The sequence below is a fragment of the Mustela nigripes genome, chromosome 13, assembly GCF_022355385.1.
Source record: "Mustela nigripes isolate SB6536 chromosome 13, MUSNIG.SB6536, whole genome shotgun sequence".
NCBI lineage: Eukaryota > Metazoa > Chordata > Mammalia > Carnivora > Mustelidae > Mustela > Mustela nigripes.
Window position 1 is genome coordinate 63959501 of NC_081569.1, and position 21482 is coordinate 63980982.

Here is a 21482-nt window from a genome sequence, read left to right on the forward strand (position 1 = left end):
TATATGCATATATGTATATGAAAAATCTCTTTCAATCCTCACAGATGAGGAAGCCAGACCCAGAAAAACGAGTTCAGTTGTCTAGAGTCATTGCTTGTGTGTGCTAGTCATTGACTTGTTTACATCTCTGTCTGTCTGACTACAAAGTACACACACACTGAGGATGGCAAAGCCAAACAAGTAATACATATACTGGGCTGAGAGCATGAGATTTGGAGTCAAATTTTTGTGTGTTTAAAAGCCAGTGTACCAAAATAAAACCCAGTCTACTATGTCATAGTTATGTAGCTTTAGTGACTTTTCTTCACCTCTCTGAATTCTCCTGTGCAGAGGCAATCATGGCCACCTCATGATAGTGCTCACTATAACATTCATAGCATTATTTACACAGGACACAGTGCTGGCTGAATACAGTTTCATTTAATCCGTACCCCATCTTGAGATAGGTGTCCTTTTCCTCTTCTATTTTATTTTATTATTTTTTTTGGAAGATTTTATGTATTTGAGAGAGAGAGTTGGGGATGGGGAGAGGTGGAAGGAGAGTGAGAAGCAGACTTCCTACTGAGCAGGGAGCTTCACCCTAACACTGGGCTGGATCCCAGGACCCTGAGATCATGACTTGAGCCTAAGGCAGATGCTTAACTGACTGAGGCACTCAGGTGCTCCTTTGTTTTATTTTATTTTATTTATTTTTTTAAAAATTTATTCATTTTTTAAACTTTGAGAATGAGAGAGTGAGGGGAAGGGCAGAGGGATAGGACAAGCAGACTCTGTGCTCAGCACAGAGTCTGATATGGGGCTAACTCCATCTCACCACCCTGAGATCATGACCTGGGCTGAAACCAAGAGTCAGATGCTTAACTGACTGAGCCTCCTGGGCACCCCTCATCTTCATTTTAAAGAGAAGGAAAGTGAGTAGCCTACGTTTGCTTTCCCAGCTCTCTTCTAGTAGGTCCCTAAAAACCTCAAACAGTTCTTGCTCAGTACAAATGTTAGTGTGTAGAAACTTATTTTTACATTTCTTCAAGAATATTCTGGTGAGATGAACATTGCTTTCTTGCTACCGAGAGAAAAATCAGTACTTAGGAGCATCATGTAAATTTAACAGGCAGTAGACAGGAGCACCCTTAACACTGTTGTTTATACCAGCAGAACCATGAGCCCAGACCAGAGAGACAGGAGCTTGGAGCTGGATGGGACCTTTAAGATAACCTAGTCTAACTGCCTGATTTTACGGGTGAGGAAGATGTAGACAAGGTAAGGAATTTGTCCAAGGTGATGTTCCAGTTTATTCTGGCTCAGGGCAAGTCCCAGCCAAACTAATGAGAAGGTACACCAGGACAGTACGGACCTCTTTTTCCTGGCTTGTATCTAGGTCATGAGACCTATCTCTGCTGTGTTAGTGACAGCTGCAGAAAATCCATGCATATCAAAAAAGTGTATCTTTGTGCTGCAAAGCCATTTACTACACTCATTCCCACTTCCAAAAATCATCCCATTCAGAAGGGCCAAAGAACCCTATCACTGTGAGCCTCAGTCCCTCCTGATATAAATAACATACCCTGATATGGATTCCTTCCCTGGGTGCCCAGAAGTCCTTTCCCTCAAAAACCCATGAGGCTTTGGCTTCCAGTTGCCTTTTCCCAGCTTACTCAAGGACTTGGTTAGTTCTCTAGGATGTCCCCAAATTGAAGAGAAGAAAGTGACCTGAAGTACAGCAGAATCCTTTCTCCCATCGTTCTGCTCAGAGACTTTGGAACCAATATCCGATGTCCAGGTCTGGCTGAAGAGTGCTGGTTCCCATAAGTGCCACACTGCACATTGATGGGTGATCCCTGGAGTGGTAAGAGCAGAGCTGTGCTGGTTACCTGCCAAGACTGGCCACATATGTCCCCTCTTTCAGGCCGGCTGGATCATAGAATAGAGAGGCACCCACGGCTGCGGGACACAGCAGAGACAACCTACTCGGCCATGCAAAGTGTCAGTCCAGCTTAATCCAACTCTAATTACCTTCCTCACTCCCTTTTGGGCCTTGACCAATCAGAAAGTTTCCAAAATGTTCCCGAGGCCAGGTTTACTTCAGTTGCTGGGTTGTCAAAGCATAATTAATTTGTTCTAAAGCAGGGTATTCATTGGGACTACAGTGTTATAATTATTAATTTAGTTATGTGTTGTGTAGTGTTACAAAATATGCTGAAAATGTGAAGACTATTAAAACATCTACATTTGAGCAGCATTACTGAAATCTGAAATATATTTCTACCAACCAAGAGTAAACATAGAGTATTTCTGTATATAGATCAATATATATCAAATATTATGTATAGCATCAGAAATCTCACTGGAGAGAAAGGCAAGGAGCTGTAAGGATGCACTTTAGGATAGCAGGTAAGGGGTGGGGTTGATCACAGGATAAAATATTATTAAATGCAAACAAAATAAGAGCCATTGATGGCTTCACCACTTATAAATTTGACCAATTCTTTTAAAATCCATTTCTATTTCCTGCCTGCACCTCCTCCTGGGGGTAATGAATTCTGCAAATTTATTACCTGCTGTGTGAAGCAATACTTCCATCAAGCACACTGGGAACCCGGCTCTTGCAGCCAAGGAAGGTGAGTGAACTCTCTGCCAGTTATTTCTGCTTATTAAGTGTGGCAGGGCCATTTGTGAGGCAGAGGGATTTTCTGACAAATTGTGTCATTGTGATGCATCATTTTCGTAAATTATGTTACTATGCAGATTTAGGAAGCCAGAGCAGTTGGCATAATTTTATCTTGCGGACACCAATTGTATTTCCATCTTTGAAGTGACTGCTGGAGAGTGCGGATAAAATTGATGGCACCATTGGTGCTGGTGGGTAGGCCTTCCTAGTACACATTTTGGTATGCTTTACATTTCCGACCCGAGTTTGTGTCTTTCTTTCCTTTTTCTTTTCCTTTCTGATCTGCATTGAATCTATGTTATCTTGCTATTTGTGAGATAGACCCTTTTTGAACAGGAGGTGAATTGACAAGGCAGAGCCAGGCAGAGGTAGACAGACACACACAGACGGAAGGAAGCAGAGACATGGAGAAAAGACCAGGAAAAGACCAGGTCAGAGAGGAATGCGGGGCACGAGACTTGAGTAATACAGGGACCTACACAGTTTCTGTCAGTACTCACCTCATAAATGCAGCATTCTTTGTTGACCATTCCAAAGTTTCATGTTTCAGGAAATTGATCTCTGAATAATGGCTAGCAAGCAATAAAATACATCAATTACTCAACCAAATGACAAAGCCCATCGATAGTCCTGTAGAAGCAGAATACATGCCCCATATTCTGCTGCATTTTTTGCCCCTTAAGTCAGATTTACCTAGGTAGTGATTAAAAAGAAATTTTTTTTAATTTTTAATTTTTAATTTTTTTTAGTTCAGCTATAGCAAATGACACCTCACCCAAAGCTTTGGAGCTGTTGACTTTCACTGAGCAGTTCCAGTAAGAAAAGGAACTATGGGCACATAAGGTACAGGGTAGGAGATGGGATTCTAAAGAGTGAGCCTGTTTATTTATTTTTATTTATTATTTTAAGAAAGATTTTATTTATTTGACATGGTGGGGGCCAAGGAGAGGGAGAGGGAGAAGCAGGCTCCCAACTGAGCAGGGAGCCCGAAGTGAAACTCCATCCCAGGACCCTGAGAAGCTTAAATGACTGAGCCACCCAGGAGCCTCAAGAGTAAGGCTGTTTCAGTTAAGCTTTTACCATTTCACTTTCCTTTGCCTTTCCTCTTGTTGGTCATTGGAACAAAAATTTTTTCAATTTTTTTCCTGATCTCTTCCTTTCATGGGTTCCTCAGTCCTAGTACTCAGACCCCTCTCTCCTTCAAGATTACATCCCAGGCCACCTTTCCTTGGGTGCCCCAAGAAACTCAATTCTTTCTACTTTATTCAGAGCCAGCTGGCTCTCAGCATGCCCTACTAGACTTTAGCCTTTTTCTTCTGTATTCAAGGATTCATCGATGTGCAACAAAGCTCATTTTACCTGTCTTGAGTCTTAGGTTTAAACAACGGAAAACAACTCTGGCTAATTTAAGCAGAAAAGGAATTTATTAGAAGGTCATAACAACTCTCAGAATCAGAGAAGAGGTCATAGAACCAGCCTCAGAAAATGGGTAGGAGCCAAAGAAAGCTCAGCAGGTATGAATGCACCAGGGTTACAAGCAAGAGCAGTCTGGTTGGGTTGCTACTATGGCACCCCTGAAGATGGAGAGCTTGCCGTTGGTGGGGATGCAGCCACCATATATAATGTGACAGCCACTGCATCCTTGATTCCATCATTGCAGATCATTTCCCTAATAAAAAAATTCAGACCAGAATGGCCTAGCCTGGGTCATGTGATTGTTCTGCTGGTTAGAGACTGGGGACAGGGAACAGTCCCTCTTTCACTGCCGTAGGCCCTACCTCCTCTGAGAACCATACCGTGCAAAGGATTTCCCCTAGCTGGGAAGGCTGTATAGATACTGGGGAGCCAAAAAAGGAAGAGATGTCTTGTGGAGCCTTCTGTTCTGGTCCTAACCATTTAAATAGCTTGGGGCCCTACAAGATTTGGCAATTACTCTGAATGATGTCAGAAGTCATTGGAAGGTTTAGAAGAGACAAGGGGCATGATCTGATTTGTGTTTAATAGAATTACCTGGATTCTGTGTTGAAAGTAGATTGTGGGAGCACAGGGACAAAAGCAGGGAGACCAGTTGGGTCCTTCTTCAAATTTTTTTGGGGTGTGGGTATTCTCTTATTTTGTTGAAATTTCTAATAGCAGCATAGCCCTCTGTATTCCTACTTTCCTTCTCTGGTTTTTTCCCCTTAGCCTTCAAAAATGACGTGCCCCATTTAAAAATAGCCATTTTGAATTTGTTCTCCTTTAAATTTGATAATTTCCCTGCACTTTGGCTGGGCCCTAGGAGTTAGTCTTAGACAATCAGTTGAGCATGGCATCTTGGATACTGACCAAATGGGTGAAACATCCTTAACATCAAGGTAGTTAAGAAGCAGATCATCCTCTCACATTAACATGAAGGATGACCATTTTGGAGGCATGCAGTCTGCCTTCATCCCTTCACTTCAGACTCCCACTTATTTGTTTATGAGCTTATTATATAGAATTCCTAGTTTAGCAATGGATTTGAGAAACTTCTAGTTCAGACATTTTGAAATAGCCCCAAACTTGTGAATTATTGTCTGCATAATGTTCAACTCAATGTATACATTTTAACCTTGAGTCCTTTGGCTGGCTTCCCATCTGCTGGTCTTCATCCATGCATTAATTGAATAAACGGAAATTGACTTGACTTCTCACACACTCTGTCCTAATCTCCTAGTGCTGGCTCTGCTTATTCTCTTCATCGTGTTATCCTACCCATGTGCTGAATTTGCCTGTTCTATGGTTAGTAAGAAACGTGACTTTCCTAAGAAGGCCATTTGCTTTCACATTAGCCTAGTCTTCCCTAAGTTTATATATGCAACAAATGTTAATTCTCTTGAGTTTGTTGTTTGTTGGTTGGCTTGTTTTTTTTTAGGTAGGCTTCATACCCATCATGGGGCTTGAACTCACAACCCTGAGGTTAAGAGTCAAACGCTCCACTGACTGAGCCAGCCAGGTGCCCCAGTTCTCTTGAGTTTTTATCTTGAAAGTGGTCTAGAGGGGCGCCTGGATGTTTCAGTGAGTTAAGCATCTGCCTTCTGCTCAGGTCATGATCTTGGTGTCCTGGAATTGAGCCCCATATCTGGCTCCCCGCTCAATGGGAAGTCTGCTTGTCCCTCTCCCTCTGCCCGTCTGCCCCTCCATCTCTGCTGATGTTCTCTTTCTCTCTCAAATAAATAAATAAAACCTCTCTCTCTCTCTTTTTTAAAGAAAGCCATCTGAGAGAAGTGCATAAGGAGCCAGTAGCCCCTAAATTTGGGTGGTTTCTTTTATTTTCCTCTGACTATACCTTTTCCCCAGTCTATTTAAGTACCTGTTTACTTCCTTAGGTGGCCCAACCCATATGTACTTTACTTTTAGTTGGATAAAATAATGAAGTTTGGAAGTGGAATATATAGAGAAAGGAGTTCAAGTATTAGTTATTTGATAAATAAATGCTGATTTGATTTGATTATTTTTCTTGCACTTGTCATGTTTTTGTCATATTGTTTTTAGAGGGACCCTACATTTTTAGTGACAAGAGATATTATTATGAGAGAGAAAGCTTCGATTATTTGGGAGCAGAGGAAAGAGGATACTAAACAATGACTCTAAAACCTCTGCTGTGTGACTCTCACCCCAGGAAAAGTAAACAGAGCTCATAAGCAGACCCCACTTTTGCTAGAATTGGTTTCTAAAAACTGTCATGAAAGAAATTTCATTTCCCTTTTCAGGGCTACAATTCTTGACTAAAAGTGTAACATATAAAACAGCCATGCATATGGTCATCAATATTTACAAAGGAAAATAGTATAAAATCAATCTAATCATTTAAAACAAAATTAGATTGTAATTTTTATAAGATATTCATAAATATACTGCATATATTTACAATAGAAGGGCCCACAGAGTACCACAAAACACACATAACCTATCAAATATGAATCGAAGTGACCTAAAACATGTCACTTAATTCTTTCATGATTATTATAGTTAATACGTATTTTGTATGCAGTTTTATTATTTAGAGGGTCTATCAATATAAGTTTGATGACTTAAAAAACAGTGGTTTCAGGTACATGTATCACAGAAAAAAGAAGTTATCTATGCCCCTCTCCTGGAAGGAAGTCATTTCTACCAAGCCCAGAGCTCTAGCCTCTGTAGGCTCCCAGGAAATCACTGCTTTGTGCTGTGGGCAGTAGTGATTGTGTGTCTCCCAGGGAAAACCAAACCCATGTTTACAAATAAAGGCCTCTCTCTCTTTCAGGTTACATTAGGGAGATAATTCACCTTCTCTTAACCTTTACTGCTTCAGCCAGCTCTGCCCTGTTGCAGAGTCCACTGGATTTTCTCCACAGATAACTCCCTAGGCCATTGATTCCTTGTATTCCACCGCCACCCCCTCGTGCCAGCCACTGCTGTCTCTATCCTGGACGCCGGCCATCACCTCCTAATTATCTTCCTGTTTCTCCTCTTGCTTACCCTTCAGTCCATTAGTCAGAGTAATCTTAAAACATGTAGATTAGATAACGTTTAAAGCCCTCCAATGGCTTTCCATTTAACACAGAATGAAATTGAAATTTTCTGCCGCAGCCCATCAGTCTCACACAATCTGATTTTCCCTCTCCTCTTCCTGTGTTGTTCGGGGCCCGGCTCACTCTGCTCAGCTCACGAACCCTCTTTCTAGTGGTAAGATTCACCAAACTCCTTTCCATCTCAGGGACTCTCCCTGCCGGGAATTTTATACTCCCAGCTTGTGTGGCTGGTTCCTTCCCTTCTTAGCACTTTCCATGACTCGTAATTATTTTGCTCATTGATCTCTTTATTTTATTGTTTATCTCCCACTAGATGATAATAATAGTAGATAACTTTTATAGAGGACTTGTTATGTGACACGCAGTGCTATTGAGCATGAATTAGCTTGTTCCTTATAACAACCTTATACAATAGGTACTATATTTTCACCCATTTACAGGTAGGGGAACTGAGGCACCCAGAGGTTAAAATATTAGGCTGAAAGTCACAGAAGCTAGAGGATAGCTGGGCTAGCATGTAAACCCAGGCCTTATGGCTCCAGCAGCCTGCCTCTCACCTCTGTGCTATTGCCTCTGTGATGGCATGTCTGCCTGGTTGACCATTTGGCCCCAGTGCCAGCATGGTGTCTGATGCATGGAACAGTGAGGACTGGAGTCCCTCTTGGGTATATATGAGAATCATTCATAGCCAGTGCCCTATAGGGGCAGGGCAGAGGGAGAGAGGAACCGGGCAGATGAACTTCCTCTGTAAAGAATGCTGTAATTTTTGGAAAGGAAAAGTGACCGAGTCAGCCTTGTGTCCAATACTCATATTTCTCTCAGACAGCAACCCCTACTAGTCTACCTGTGGCTCCAGGCAGAGCAGGGGGGGACACAGATTAGTGATAAAAAGATTACACCCACAGGTATGTCATAAATTATAGCACAAACTGTTTTGTTTGGGGGCACCTTTAGTGAAGGGAGGTTGGCTTCCTCTGTTGACTTCCACCTCTTCTTTGCCACGGACCACCCAAGGAATTAGGGCACCAGAAAGGAGGTGCCAGAAAGGGGGCATCTGTGACTGCTGGAGACCATGGTGAGGTCAGGTGGAACAGGGAGCTCTGGCAGGTGGAAGGAATCACAGGCCAGCCCTTCTGGAGCACTTTGCCCTGTGTGTGCGGATGTGTGTATGTGTGTATATTTGCAGGCTGTCATGTGAAAAGATGGGGCCTGAATTCACTGGGCTTTGAGTTAGTACTGTTACTGTGACTTCTCTGGCACCATAGCTGGTGAGGCCAGGGAAGGCTTTGTAGTGCTTTCACTCTACCAACATTGAATCGACATACGCTTATTGAATACCTACTATGTTTTCGGGACTGTGATAGGTACTGTTGATACTGAATCTTAATGGCCCCTGCCTGGCCTTGGCGAGCTTACAATATAGCTTAAAACATAGGGCAGATGGCTATGTAAATGTCAGTTACAAGTGCGTGATAAGTTATATTGCAGAGGGAAGTACAGAGTGCTTTAGGTTTCCCTGGCAAGCAGCACCTGTTTCACACTGTGGATGTGAGGGAAAAGGACAGAGAAGTATTCTGGAGGAGATAACAGTTGATCTGAGTCTGGAAATGAGAACCCACCTGGACAGAAAGGAAGAGGTGAAGAGGATCTGGGAGGAGGTACCAGTGTGTACAGTCGAGGAGGCGCGGGAGGGCAGGGGAAACCACAGACACGGAGTATAAGTAGGACAGTGGGTGTCAAGACGTGATTGGGGCAGGTTGGTGGGAGCCAGATCACTGACACTTTGATGGATTTGGATTTTATACTGGGGTAGTGAGAGCCACTGAATTTTTTTAGACCGAGAAATGCTGTTACTAGATCATGTTTTAGAAAGGCCGGTGTGGAGAATGGCTTGACAGGGACCTAAAATGGACATGAGAGGCCAGTGAAGAGGCTGCTGCCGTAATTCAGATGAGGAAGGATGAAGTGTGAATGGAAGCCAGCCAGGAGACTGGAGACACTGGGAGAGAGTCTAGAGAATTTAGAAGGTGGAATCCACAGGATCTGGTGATTCTTTGGATGTGGGGTAGGTAAAAAGCAATTTTAACATTATTACTACTTTCTTACTTGACTGACTTGGCGGATGGGTGTCGTTTACTTAAACAGGAAGGAGAGAATGAAGAATAACTGTGTGTGTGTGTGTGTGTGTGTGTGTGTGTGTGTGTGTGTGTCTCCTTCCAATGGAGAGGTCCAGTGAGGAGGATTATAGAACAGGTATATAGTAGGAACCCATTATGTATTTGTCAAATGAATGGAAATGGTAAAGCTTTTGTGGAAGTTAATAGAGTCACCCAATCAGAGTATAAAACCAAGAGTTGAAGACTAAAAATGGTCCTAATTTAAGGCATTGAGAGGGTAGGATCCTTAAAAGGAGGTAGAAGAGGTAGTTAGAGATAGGACAAACAGCAGGAGAGAGGAGAGATCTGGAAGTAAATAAGGGGAATTTCAGAAGGGAAGGCATCACTGACATAGACAAGTCAAGTCAAGGAAGAACTCGGAAGCTCCCATATGGTTTACAGACTAGGGTGAGACTGGCCAGAGAAGTTTGCTATTGAGCTTCACCCTGTGCCAGGCACCCTTTGAGGCACTACACATATCCTCACACAAATCTACTTCAGTTAGGGCTTAGGTAAGTGGTGGAGAGTGAACCCAGATTGCACTCAGTTGATGGAAGAGTAGTTCGTGAGAGAATGGAGACTCAAGTAGAGCAGGAAGAGTGACAGGCAGAGGCAGAGGGAGAAGCAGGTTCCCCACAAAGCAGAGAGCCTCACATAAGGCTTGATCCCAGTACCCAGGGATGATGACCTGAGGTGAAGGCAGATGTCTAGCTGACTGAGCCAACAAGGGGCCCTGAATAAGTAAATCTTTTTTTTTTTTTTTTTAAGATTATTTATTTGGTGGGGGCAGCGGGGAAGAGAGAGAGAAAGCATGAGCAGGGGGGGGGGCGGGGGGGAGAAGCAGGCTCCCTACTGAGAATGGAGCCCAATGCTGGGCTTGATTAGGACCCTGGGATCATGACCTGAGCCGAAGGCAGAGGCTTAACTGACTGAGCCACCCAGGTACCCTGAGAGCACACTCTTAAGGGTAGCTGGTCTGTGTGGGAAGCAAAGAGATTGAGTGAAAATCAGAGACATGTTGTCTTCAGGAAGTTTTCCCTTCCCTTCCTTACCCTTTGTAGTCTGTTTCTTTTCTTTTCACCTCCATCTCCACTTGCTTGCTTGCTTTCTTCCTTTTCTCCTTTTTCTTTCTTTATCTCTTCCTCCGTTTCTTTCTTGTCTCTGAGAAAGGGGGAAATGTTGGAATGGAAGCTCAGGTGGAAAGACTAGTCCTGAACAAGAGGAGGGACATCTGCCTGGGGACAGAGGTATGGTTAGGAGGGGAGACAAAGAGGTGGAAATGGGAGAGCAGGAAACGAAAGGAGTTCATTCCTCATGTTGCCGTTTTTCTCTCTGTGCAGAAGGAGGAGAGATGGTGAGGCAAGGAGCCTTAGGAAGGGAGATACAATTTAGAGATTGTGAATGTGAGAAATGAGACTGGAACACAGAGAAGGATTGCTAAGCACCACGGAACGTGGAAGGCTTTTTATTTCATGCTTCCCCATCACACACAAGTGTGTGTGTGTGTGTGTGTGTGTGTGTGTGTGTGTGTATGCGAGAGAGAGGGAGAGAGAGAGACAGAGACAGAGATATTCTCCCTGTAACGGTCCTGATATGAAATGGGAAGGTGGTTAGCAGCACCAAGCCAAACGGGGGATTTGCTGAATACGTGTGACTCTTGAAAGTCTAATCATTGGTAGAAGTACCAAAGATGATTTAACAAAAGTTGCTTGGGGCTGCCAGTCCATAGTACTAAAACTTTGCTGAAATAATAGAGAGCACTTCACTCTGTTGGAAACCCATAAAACCCAGCTACTATGTCATTGCACTCTAAGATAGCCAGATGGTGGAATTCAACACAGATGGCTGGAAATCCAACAAATGAATGAGTGAAAGTACGAGTGGTGAGGTGACTCCTGCCTGGGCAGGAAGAATGAAATACAAAGCAATTAAAGGTGTGGAATGTGGCATTCTTATAATTACTTACTATGTACATTAACTTTTTTTATGGAGGTATGGAGATATTTTTTTCTAAACCCGAGTTTTCAGTTCTATAATAAGGAGGATATAATGAGAGAAGTAACACAGCCAGGGAAATGTCATAGACCCAAGGGCACAGCTGTTGAAGAAGAAACTCCTCCAGCCTTTTGGGTGATAGCGCAGGAATTCATGCAGTAGTAATAAAGGCTGAGGGCACTCTCTTTTTCACCCCCAGCTTTACTGAGGTATCGTTGACAAATAAAATTGTAATATATTTCAAGTGTGCAACATGATGATTTGGTGTCTGTATACACTGTGAGAAGTTTACCATAACCAAGTTAACACTTCTGTCACCTCACATTGTTAGATTTTTTTTTTTTTTTTTGCTTTTGGTGAAAATGCTTAAGAAATGCTCTCTTAGCCAATGTCAAGTATACAACACACTGTTATTGACTATAATCACCATGCTGTACATTAGTTCTTCAGCGCTTATTTACCTCATGACTGAAAGTTTGTACCCTTTGACCAACTTTACCCTACCCCTCCCCTCCCCCCACCCCTCAGCCAATCATTCTGCTCCCTATTTCTAGGAATTTATCTTTTTTTTGGTGAAGAGTCCACACATAAGTGATGCCATACAATATTTATCTTTTTCTGTCTGACTTACTTCACTTGGCATCATGCTTTCCAGGTTCATCTGTGTTGGCACAAATGGCAGGATTTCCTTTTTTAAAGGCTGAATAATATTCCATTGTATATACACACACCATATTTTAAATCCATCCCTCTGTCGACAGACACTTAGGTTGTTTTCATATCTTGCCTCTTGTGAATAATGCTGCATGAATAGAGCAGATCAGATATTTCCTTGAGATAGTGATTTCACTTCCTTTGGATATGTATGCAGAAGTGAGATTGCTGGATCATATGCTCGTTCTATTTTAAATTTTTTTGAGGAATCGCCATACTGTTTTCCATAGTGGCTGCCCCCATTTGCATTCCCAGCCACAGTGCACAAGGGTTTCCTTCCCTGTACATCCTTGCCTGCATTTGTTATCTTTTGTCTTCTTGATAATAGACACTCTAGCAGGTGTGAGGTGATACCGCATTGTGGTTTTGATTTGCATTTCAGGGAGCGCTGGTTTTGATGCAGCTCTGAACTGTGTTTTATCACATAGTTTAATGTGGGTGTAAGTTGCCATAGAATTTTGGAGCTGGAAGGAATATATGTGCATTTGCATGCCAATCAGGGTTTGACTCATAGCCCAAAGACAGCCGCATTTGCATTTCATCTCGGAAGAGACTGACTGCTAGTCCCTTGTGAAGCTTTCTGTCAGTGGTTGGTGGAATCTACTGTGAGCCTCTCTGACCCACCGAGTCCCATTGCTTGCTGCTCTCTAAGCTGAAGCCTGTTTATTCTGCCTCACTTGAATGTACAAAAGCCTACTTTTTGCAGAAAATAGGATGACCACAGGTGATCGGCATGCCTCCTCCCGTCTCCTTCACCTGCACATGAATTTCTGTTACAGATAAAGGACAAAAGTAGGATTTAGGTATTCCCTCCAGGGGTGCAGGCAGGGGTGTCAGGAAGAAGTGGTTCCTGTTAAGAACCAAAAGGCTTCTAGCTGGCTCTACTAGCTCTTGTATCCTTCCGCAGTCTTCACCAGACAGTTGTGCTGCTGATGTCATTTCTCATATAAACTCCGAGAAATTGACACTTGTATCTGACTGAGAGTAAAATGACTTCTATCAATCATTATCCTTGCCTAATAGCACTACAATGTTAAGAACACATAGTTCTTGCCAAAGACTTGGGATTTTTCATATAGTGAAATGTTACTCTGGGGTGACAGGGTCCCTTTCCTCCAACACCTCGCTGAAATCTTGTAAATTCTCATGAGCTAGTCTGAGCTGCAACAATCAACCAGTAGGCTGGAAAGGGAAAGCACACAGGGAACCGTTAGGCTGTGCAGTGTTCAGTAGATGGCGCTCTTCCCTCTAAATCCAGCCCCGCAGACTTCAGTAGGAGCCCGGATGTGTCCCTTTCCAGGTAGCAACATTCGCACGCAAGAGGACCTGCCTGCTAATCCATCAGAAGCCAGATGTCACCCCAAGCCTCAGCATATGGATATTTGGGTTTCAAGCAATGATTAGCTATGAGGGTAGATTAATAACAAAATCTAGCAAGCGTTATACATTATAACGCCAAGCTTCCGTTTGGGCCAAAGTGAAGGTTCACCTATTTCTTGAAGCATTCTAGATAGTCTGAGATGAGATTACACTGTTGTCTTTTTAAACACGTCATTGCCTCAGTTTTCATAGGACTTCTTGTTGCCTTTCGCAGGCCTCCACAACCTGGCCCTGCCTTACTTGGGAGATTATGTTTGAGTTTAAGCAAGTCTCTAAATAACCTTATGTATACACATTTCACCATTTACAAAACCATAGTTCAGTACCTGGTTTGAATCCTGACTCTTTTATTTTCTCAACCCCCCCCCCCCCATTAGTTTGTGTCTGTAGTTCTGATAGCCAGCAGGGAGTCTGGGTTAGGCATGTCAGTCAAGTGGGGAATGAATTGATTAAGAATCTCTACTTTCTATAGACTTTAAGCATTATTAAAAGATTGATATTTTGCATCATTGTATTTCATGTTAACTATAGAAAAATGAGAAAATATAGCAAGTAAAAAAAAAAAAAAAACCCAAATCACTAAAATGGTAGCATTGAAATGGTAGCATTTCGGTATATTTTCCTGTAGGCTTTCTCTGTATTTCTCTCCCTTCTCTCTCTTTTCCACTTATAATGCACACACACTTGCCAACCTGTAAAGGATGTCAGGATTCTAGCAGGAGGCAGTAGCATACTGCCCTGGGGCTCTTTACAAAGGTGGGGGCAGGGTTTAGGAAAACTGATTAAGTACCCTGGGGCTACAGTGAGGAGGGAGAGCTGTTATTAGCCTTACTTGAAGACCCTGAACCGGGAAGGTTAAAGGGTAGATTACATCTTCTCTTGCCCTTTTGCTTCCAGTAGAGTTGCATTAGTGTGATGCACCAGCAGAGGCTCCAAGGGCCAAGGAGAGTGAGATTGGTGTGTTTATTCCGTGGGCTCCCCCCATGCCAGTTTACTGGGGGTCAGCTGCATCTGTCCACTGAAGGGATAGCTACTGTTCTGGGCAACCTTCTTCACTTCTGCTTTCTTTGAGCTCTGGTCACCTTGCCCTTGAAAACTCCTTGCTCTAACTAGCTTCTGAGTGTTCCACCACCCTTGTTTATTTCCCTGAACCTCTGCTCTTACTCTTATAAGCAGTTGCTTTATTTTATTTTTTATTTTTAAAGATTTTATTTATTTAATTGACACAGAGACAGCGAGAGAGGGAACACAAGCCAGGTTAGTGGGAGAGGGAGAAGCAGGCTTCCCGCTGAGCAGGGAGCCTGATACGGGACTCGATCCTAGGACCCTGGGATCATGACCTGAGCCGAAGGCAGGTCAGTCGCTTCAGGACTGATCCACCCAGGCACCCCTCTCCTGGAATTCTAATGAGATAGATTTTTTACTTTCTCATCTCTCTTAATTGCTCTCTCATATTTTTCCATCTCTTTATCTTTTGTTGCTGTATTTTGGGTGTTTTCTTCCCATCTGTGTTCTCATCAACCGTCTCCAACCTGCTCTTTTACCTGTTGAATTTTATATTTTCGCTTCTAGAAGTTTCATTTGGTCATTTTCAGACCTGCCAGTTCTTTTTACACAATGCCTCTTCTCTCCTTAAGGTTTCGAGACTTTGTATTTTATCAGTTGAAACACAATTATTGAAACAGTGGCTTTCAGTTTGTCATATTATTGAACACCCAGATCTTTCTGTTTGCAATGACTGTTGACTCTTCCTCATGGTGAACCCTTTTCTCCTGTTCTTTGGAATTTTAAATTTTGAGCTCATTTTCAGCCCAGCTGTATTTATTTGTATGTGTTTGTGTGCCTTAGAATGTTCTGTATGTTTTAGGGTTTAGAAGGCTTGTTTCTAAATATTTATTTATTTATTTCAGCGAGAGAGAGAGAGAGAGAGAGAGAGTGAGTGGGAGGGAAAGCTTGTGCAGAAGCAGGAGGAGGGGTAGAGGGAGAAGCAGACTCCCCACTGAACAGGGGGTCCAATGTAGGGCTCCATTCCAGGACTCAGGGATCATGACCTGAGCCAAATGCAGATGCTTAAGGTTTGTTTCTAAGCAGCTTTGTGTTTGCTTTTACTTGAAGTCCCAGAGTTTTCACCTATGTGGGGTCCATATTTACATTAATTTCTTGGCTGGAGATTCTCATGCTGCCTGGTTTTTATGAATTCAGACCTCACGTATGTGTGTGGAACAGACCTGGGCCTGCTGTTTCTAATGGGGGCTCTTTTCCCCATATACAGTGCACGGACCAGCTTTCTTCAACCTCCTTTAGGGGGCAAGTAGAGTTTATGTCTCGTCACACTTTACTGAGGGATGGCCCTTCATGAGTCCTGGCTTTAAAGGGGGGTTTCAGTTCCTACTCCCTGGTTGTTCATTCCAAGACTAAGCCTCTTGCTCCTCCGTGGATGTTAATCGCCTGCCCTTACTCATCCACTTATTGCTCTGGTTTTAGGTTCCTTCTTTTCTGGCTACTGGATTTTCCTTTCTTATGAGCTCAGCTTGGTATTTATTTCTTTTAATTCATTACCCAGCCTTTCCATGAACTTTTACTAACAGTAAGGTTCCACTCTTACTTACCGAAGTATCCCTGTATATGGTTCTGTGACTTCCTTTTCTACATAATCACATTTTGATGTGGAAAGATGGCTACTCCAGGTAGCTGTTATCTTTAATGAGCGTGTGGCAGAAAGAGTCTGAAATAGAGATTATAAAGGGCTGTCTTTAGAATCACATTTCCTGGGTTAACATTTACTATTAAAATATTGATTAGTTCTGGAACTTGAACAAGTTATTTGAACTCTTTATGCCTCTATTGCCCTATCTAGGAAGTGGAGATGATAGTACCCTTACTTTGCAGGTTTCCTGAGGTTGTAACGAATTATCACACATTTGGGGACGTAAAGCAGCAGAAATGTTTTCTCTCACAGATATGGAGGCTGGAAGTCTGCGATCAGGGTGTGGGCAAGGCCATGCTCCCTTTGGAGGTTCTAGGGGAGAATCTGTTCTTGTCTTTTCTGGCTTATGGTGGCTGTAGGCAATCCTTGGCCTCCGGCTGCATCGCTCTCCATTCTACCTTCATCATCTCCACTTTGCCTTCTCCTCTGTGTATCCATCTGGAACTCCCTGTGTCTATGTCTTATTGTGTGTCTTGATTCCCATATAAAGTATACCTGATGCTAGCCCCAGGTAAATAGCCTTACATGTGACTAAGGGTGTGTGTCTCAAGCAGGCACCAGTCCTTGATTCCCAACAACATCATACATGTACTCATTTGTTCACTCCTCCAATACATTTAACAAAACTTCAGAATTGCTGTGCCAATAACTGTACAAGAAACAAAGATATTAAAAGAGTTCAGGGAGGCACCTGGGTGGCTCAATCAGTTAGGCCTCTGGCTCTTGATTTTGGCTCAGGTCACGATCTCAGAGTCCTGGGATTGAGCCCTGTGTTGGGCTCCGTGCTCAGCGGGGAGTCTGCTTGAGGAGCCTCTCCTCCTGCTTGCTTGCTCTCTTTCTTTCTAAAATAAATAAATCTTAAAAAAAAAAAAAGGAGTTCAAGATTTGTTTGTAACTCTTGTCGTCAATCAATCTTACCCAACACTAGGGTCTTACAAATGATGGGGTTATGTCCTGATAAACCCATTGTAAGTTGAAAATACGTGAAATACATCTAACTTATCAAACATTATAGCTTAGCCTAACCTATTTTAAACGTTCTCAGAACACTTACATTAGCCTATAGTTGGGCAAAATCATCGGTCACAAGGCCTATTTTATTTTTTTTGTATGTATGTAGGCTCCAGACCCAGCATGGAGGCTAATGCAGGGCTTGAACTCATGACCTGAGATCAAGACCTGAGCTGAGATCAAAAGTCAGTCACTTAACCAACCCGAGCCACCCAGTGCTCCCACAAAGCCCTTCTATAATAAAATGGCAATGTCTTATGTAACTGAATACTGTACTGAAAGTGAAAAACTGAATGATTGCACAGATACACAATGGTTGTAAGTTTCCATCTGTCTGTGATCACGGGGCTGACTGAGAGCTGAGGCTCCTTGGCCCTGTCCAGTGTCATGAGAGAGTATTGTACTACATATTGCTATCCCAGGAAAAAAATCAAAATTCAAAATTTGAAGTACAGTTTCTACTGAATACGTTTTTCTTCTGCACTATTGTAAAGTTGAAAAATCGCCAGCTGAACGATCATAAGTTGGGGGACCATCTGTACAGTCAAATACTATGCTCACAAGTTACTTGGATTAGTTCTTCGTTTCATTTTTATCTTCTTCACTATAGTTATAGAATTCACTTGAAATACATTTTTTTTTTTTGGTTTGGTTTAGGTTTTTTTTCCCTCTGTCACTGTTGGTTTAATTTAATTTAATTAATTTATTTTTAAGATTTAATTTATTTATTTGTCAGAGAGAGAGAGAACAAGTCAGGGAGCGGTGGGCAGAGGGAGAAGCTCCTTGCTACACAAGGAGCCTGATGTGGAACTCGATCAAGGACCCTGGGATCATGACCTGAGCTAAAGGCAGATGCTTAACTGACCGAGCCACCCAGGAGTCCCTTATTTTATTTTTCGAATATGCAGAATGTTATCAGGCTCCTGTAAATCAGAACTATACCAAAAAGTATACTTGGAGAGCTGTCATTCCCTCTTAAATCCCTTCTACCCTGTTCTCTTCCCTCACACCTTCTAAGTAACCAGATTGTTTTTGTTTTATCTGTCCTGTGTTTCTTTTTTTTTTTGTGAATATATACACATAAATATGTGTATATATATGTGTGTGTGTGTGTGTGTGTACTATTTCTCTCCCTTATACAAAATCACGTGCTTTTGCATTTTGGGAAGCTTTTCTTAATGGGAGAGGCAAGAAAGAAAGGATGAGACAGCACCTTCACTATTTTCAGATTTCTTTAAAGATTTTATTTATTTATTTGAGAGATGGGATGGGGAGGGAGAGAGGGAGGGAGTGTGAGCATGGGAAGGGGCCGAGGGAGAGGGACAAGCAGACTCTCTGCAGAGCAGGGAGCCCAGCACGGCTTGATTTCAGGACCCTGAGATCATGACCTGAGCCAAAATCAGACACTTACATGACTAAGCCACCCAGGCATCCTATTTTTTTTTTTTTTAATTTAAATTCTCCGTTTTGGCCTCTCTCAATACATTTGAAGGATCAAGACTGATCACCTGAGCTGGGATGAACTTTAATGTACATGTAAATCTCTGGGGCAAACATAGTAGGTGGGGCTCAGATTCTGCATTTCTGCTAGTCTGCCAGGCACACCTTAGTAGCTAGCCCCCAGACAATATGTGTGACTGCATGATGGCAGTTTTCTTTGACACTCAGTGACTTCAGACCCTAGTTCCTGAAGTGGCTTTCTGGACCCAATATGCATGCTTGTCTAAACTGGTCCGTTTAGCTCAGAAAGGGAGCTAGTTCCATATGACTGATGCTTTATTTTTGTGGGGGGGGTGGTGGTGATAGTATGCTGGGGGAGATCAACATGAAATGCGACTTCATATTTTGGTGAAGTGTAAAATATCTTTCTTATTTTCTCTTCCCGTGTTCCTGACCACTTTCTTCTCCTCTATCCAGTGGCTTAATAAACTGCTGGTTTGTTTTGTTATTATAGAGATTCAAGTGCTTTGGTCAGGGATGTTAATTACTGAGCAATACGCCAACTTTGCTCTAAAAGGATAAAGGTAGGGCATGACCCATGTCGTGTTGTCCTATGACAAAGGGAATACTGTTTAAACCCAGGTCCGCAGGGTAATTTGTATCCTCCAGCTCCCAGTCTTGGGGAACAGATATGGTAGTATTTTAAAAGGCACATTTTTCAGACATTACACTTCTACCTTCTCATACAGGCATTTAGTTCCTCCTCATTTTGGGGAGTCCTTAGGGGGGCCCATCTTAACTGTATCAGTTTCAGGTCTGTTCTTGCTCGTCTGTTCCATTTCCTTGGGGTTTGACACCTGTGTCCTTTCCATCGCTCTTCTCTCTCCTGGGCATCCTCCTACAAACCCCACCCTCCTACTTTATACAGGCAAAACAGAACAGAAAGTCATGCATATCAGTAAATAAATATCAGGAGCAGGTCAGCAGCCCACTAGTTTTCGAAAGAGTCAAACTCCAAATGCCAGTTTGGGCTAATTATACTCTAATTTACTATTATGACATTGAAAAATCGGACATTTCATTTATTCCTATCTTTAAATTGGGGGTAGAGCTGCATCCGGAAAGGTACCTACCGAGCACGGCTATGTTTCATTCTAGGAAAGAGTGGCAATGGCTGTTCTGGGTTTATAGCTTCTAATTAGTGAAACTACTGTGGTACTTACCACCTCCCTCGACAAACAAAAAGTCCAATTTATAATAAGAACCTATGCCTTTTTCCTCTGGAATGAAGCGTATGAAGATAACCAAACTGAGTCCCCTCTCACTGCATGGGGCTCTTCAGTACTTACTGGACAATAGTCATAATCTACAATCTATTACATGTAATTTCAACATCATTTAGCACAGCTGTCAATCTGTCAAGGCAGAGCCTACACGCTGAGCTTCCATGGAGACCAAATCATCTTCCTTCTAAACAGGTCATCTGCACAGTCGGCTGGAGGTCACTCAGAAGAGAGCACAGGGGAGCTTTGGTTTGTGTCCCTTTGTTCCTGGCTACTTACCTTCTCATAAAACTAGGTATTCAATTGACAGACATATCAGCATAAGCTCCTGCAGCAAGTGCAAATATTTACTTGGGAGAGGAAAACAAAATAATGTTTGAACCGGGGCTTTCATTTTCTGTTCGACTTTGATGTTACTTTTTTATTTGAAGTCCACAGAGAATAATAAATTGAATTTGTTTTGTAAAAGGGAGGCATGGGAAAGGTTGGATTAAAATTCAACTCAGTTTATAAATTAGTTGAGAAGAAAAATGCAACCATTCCCTAATAAAATGTGTATGGTCTATACATTGCTTTTCAAGCATCATCTTTAAGAATTTTTTTAAATTCTTTTTTAGGCAAGGTATGGGGGTTAAGAATTTTATGTATGCATGACTGAGTTGCTGATTGACAGAGCTCATGGATGGCTTCTTTGAAGTGAGAGCAATCTAACCCTGGAGCCGCAGAGCCATTCATAGATGTCATACTAGATCTCAGCTGTCAATGTGCCGCCTTACTTTATTGCCGTTTTCTTCTGCTCCGGGCTGTCATCAGCCGTTGTTCTTCAAACAGCTGGACCAAGCTGTAGCACATTGTGAACACATTTTTTTTCTATGGGCACAACCGAGGACTGATGTTGGATATCCGTGAAGGTTACTTTTAGGGAAATTTGTCATTTAAGAATATACCCGGAAAACCTTTGTGTGTACTGGAGTTACTCATACCACATGGATCTTGGAGGGAAGGTCATTTGGAGGTTAAGTACCTCTATCAACCAAAAACCCATTTTTCTTTAAAGTGAGGTGATGTGGGCACCTGGGTGGTTCAGTCTGTTAGGCGTCTGCCTTCGGCTCAGGTCATGATCCCAGGGTCCTAGTATGGAGCCCCACATCAGGCTCCCTCTTCAGTGGAGAGTCTGCTTCTCCCTCTGCCCCTCCTCCCATCCATTCTCTCAATCTCTCTCTCTTTATTTCACTCTCTCAAATAAATAAATAAAATCTTTTTTTTTTTTTTTTTTTTTTTTTTAATGTGAAGTGTTGTGAGGGAATGCCAGGGAAAAAAGCTATTTGTAATGTCTGATGAGATTTCATTTTGTAGCTATAGGAAAAAAAACAAAACAAAACCCACAAACCCCTTAGGAGTTTTTGGTGCCAAACTGTTTGCATCCATGGGACTCTAAGCCCCAATGCACATAAGTGCTGGTGTATAGAAGATATCAGAGAGTTGCTGTGATGGGGAGAGATGGCGTGGGCTGAGGCTGTGAGCGCTGCTGGTGTGCGGGCCTGCCTGGGCATGTCCCGAGCACCGCAGAGGTGGGCTGCAAGCTGCTGGCTCTGTTTG

General features: G+C 42.6%; 1 long non-coding RNA gene across 2 annotated transcripts in view; it reads left to right on the forward strand.

The window, feature by feature from the left end:
• The first annotated feature begins 7262 nt into the window (after positions 1 to 7262).
• LOC131998723 (uncharacterized) overlaps positions 7263 to 21482 on the forward strand; it is a 115303-nt gene continuing 101083 nt past the window's right edge. Inside the window, exon 1 of one of the 2 annotated variants that reach the window (XR_009398835.1) lies at positions 7263 to 7351. This is a non-coding gene — a long non-coding RNA (uncharacterized LOC131998723). The remainder of the gene's footprint in view (positions 7352 to 21482) is intronic. The other variant, XR_009398834.1, reaches the window with a different exon arrangement.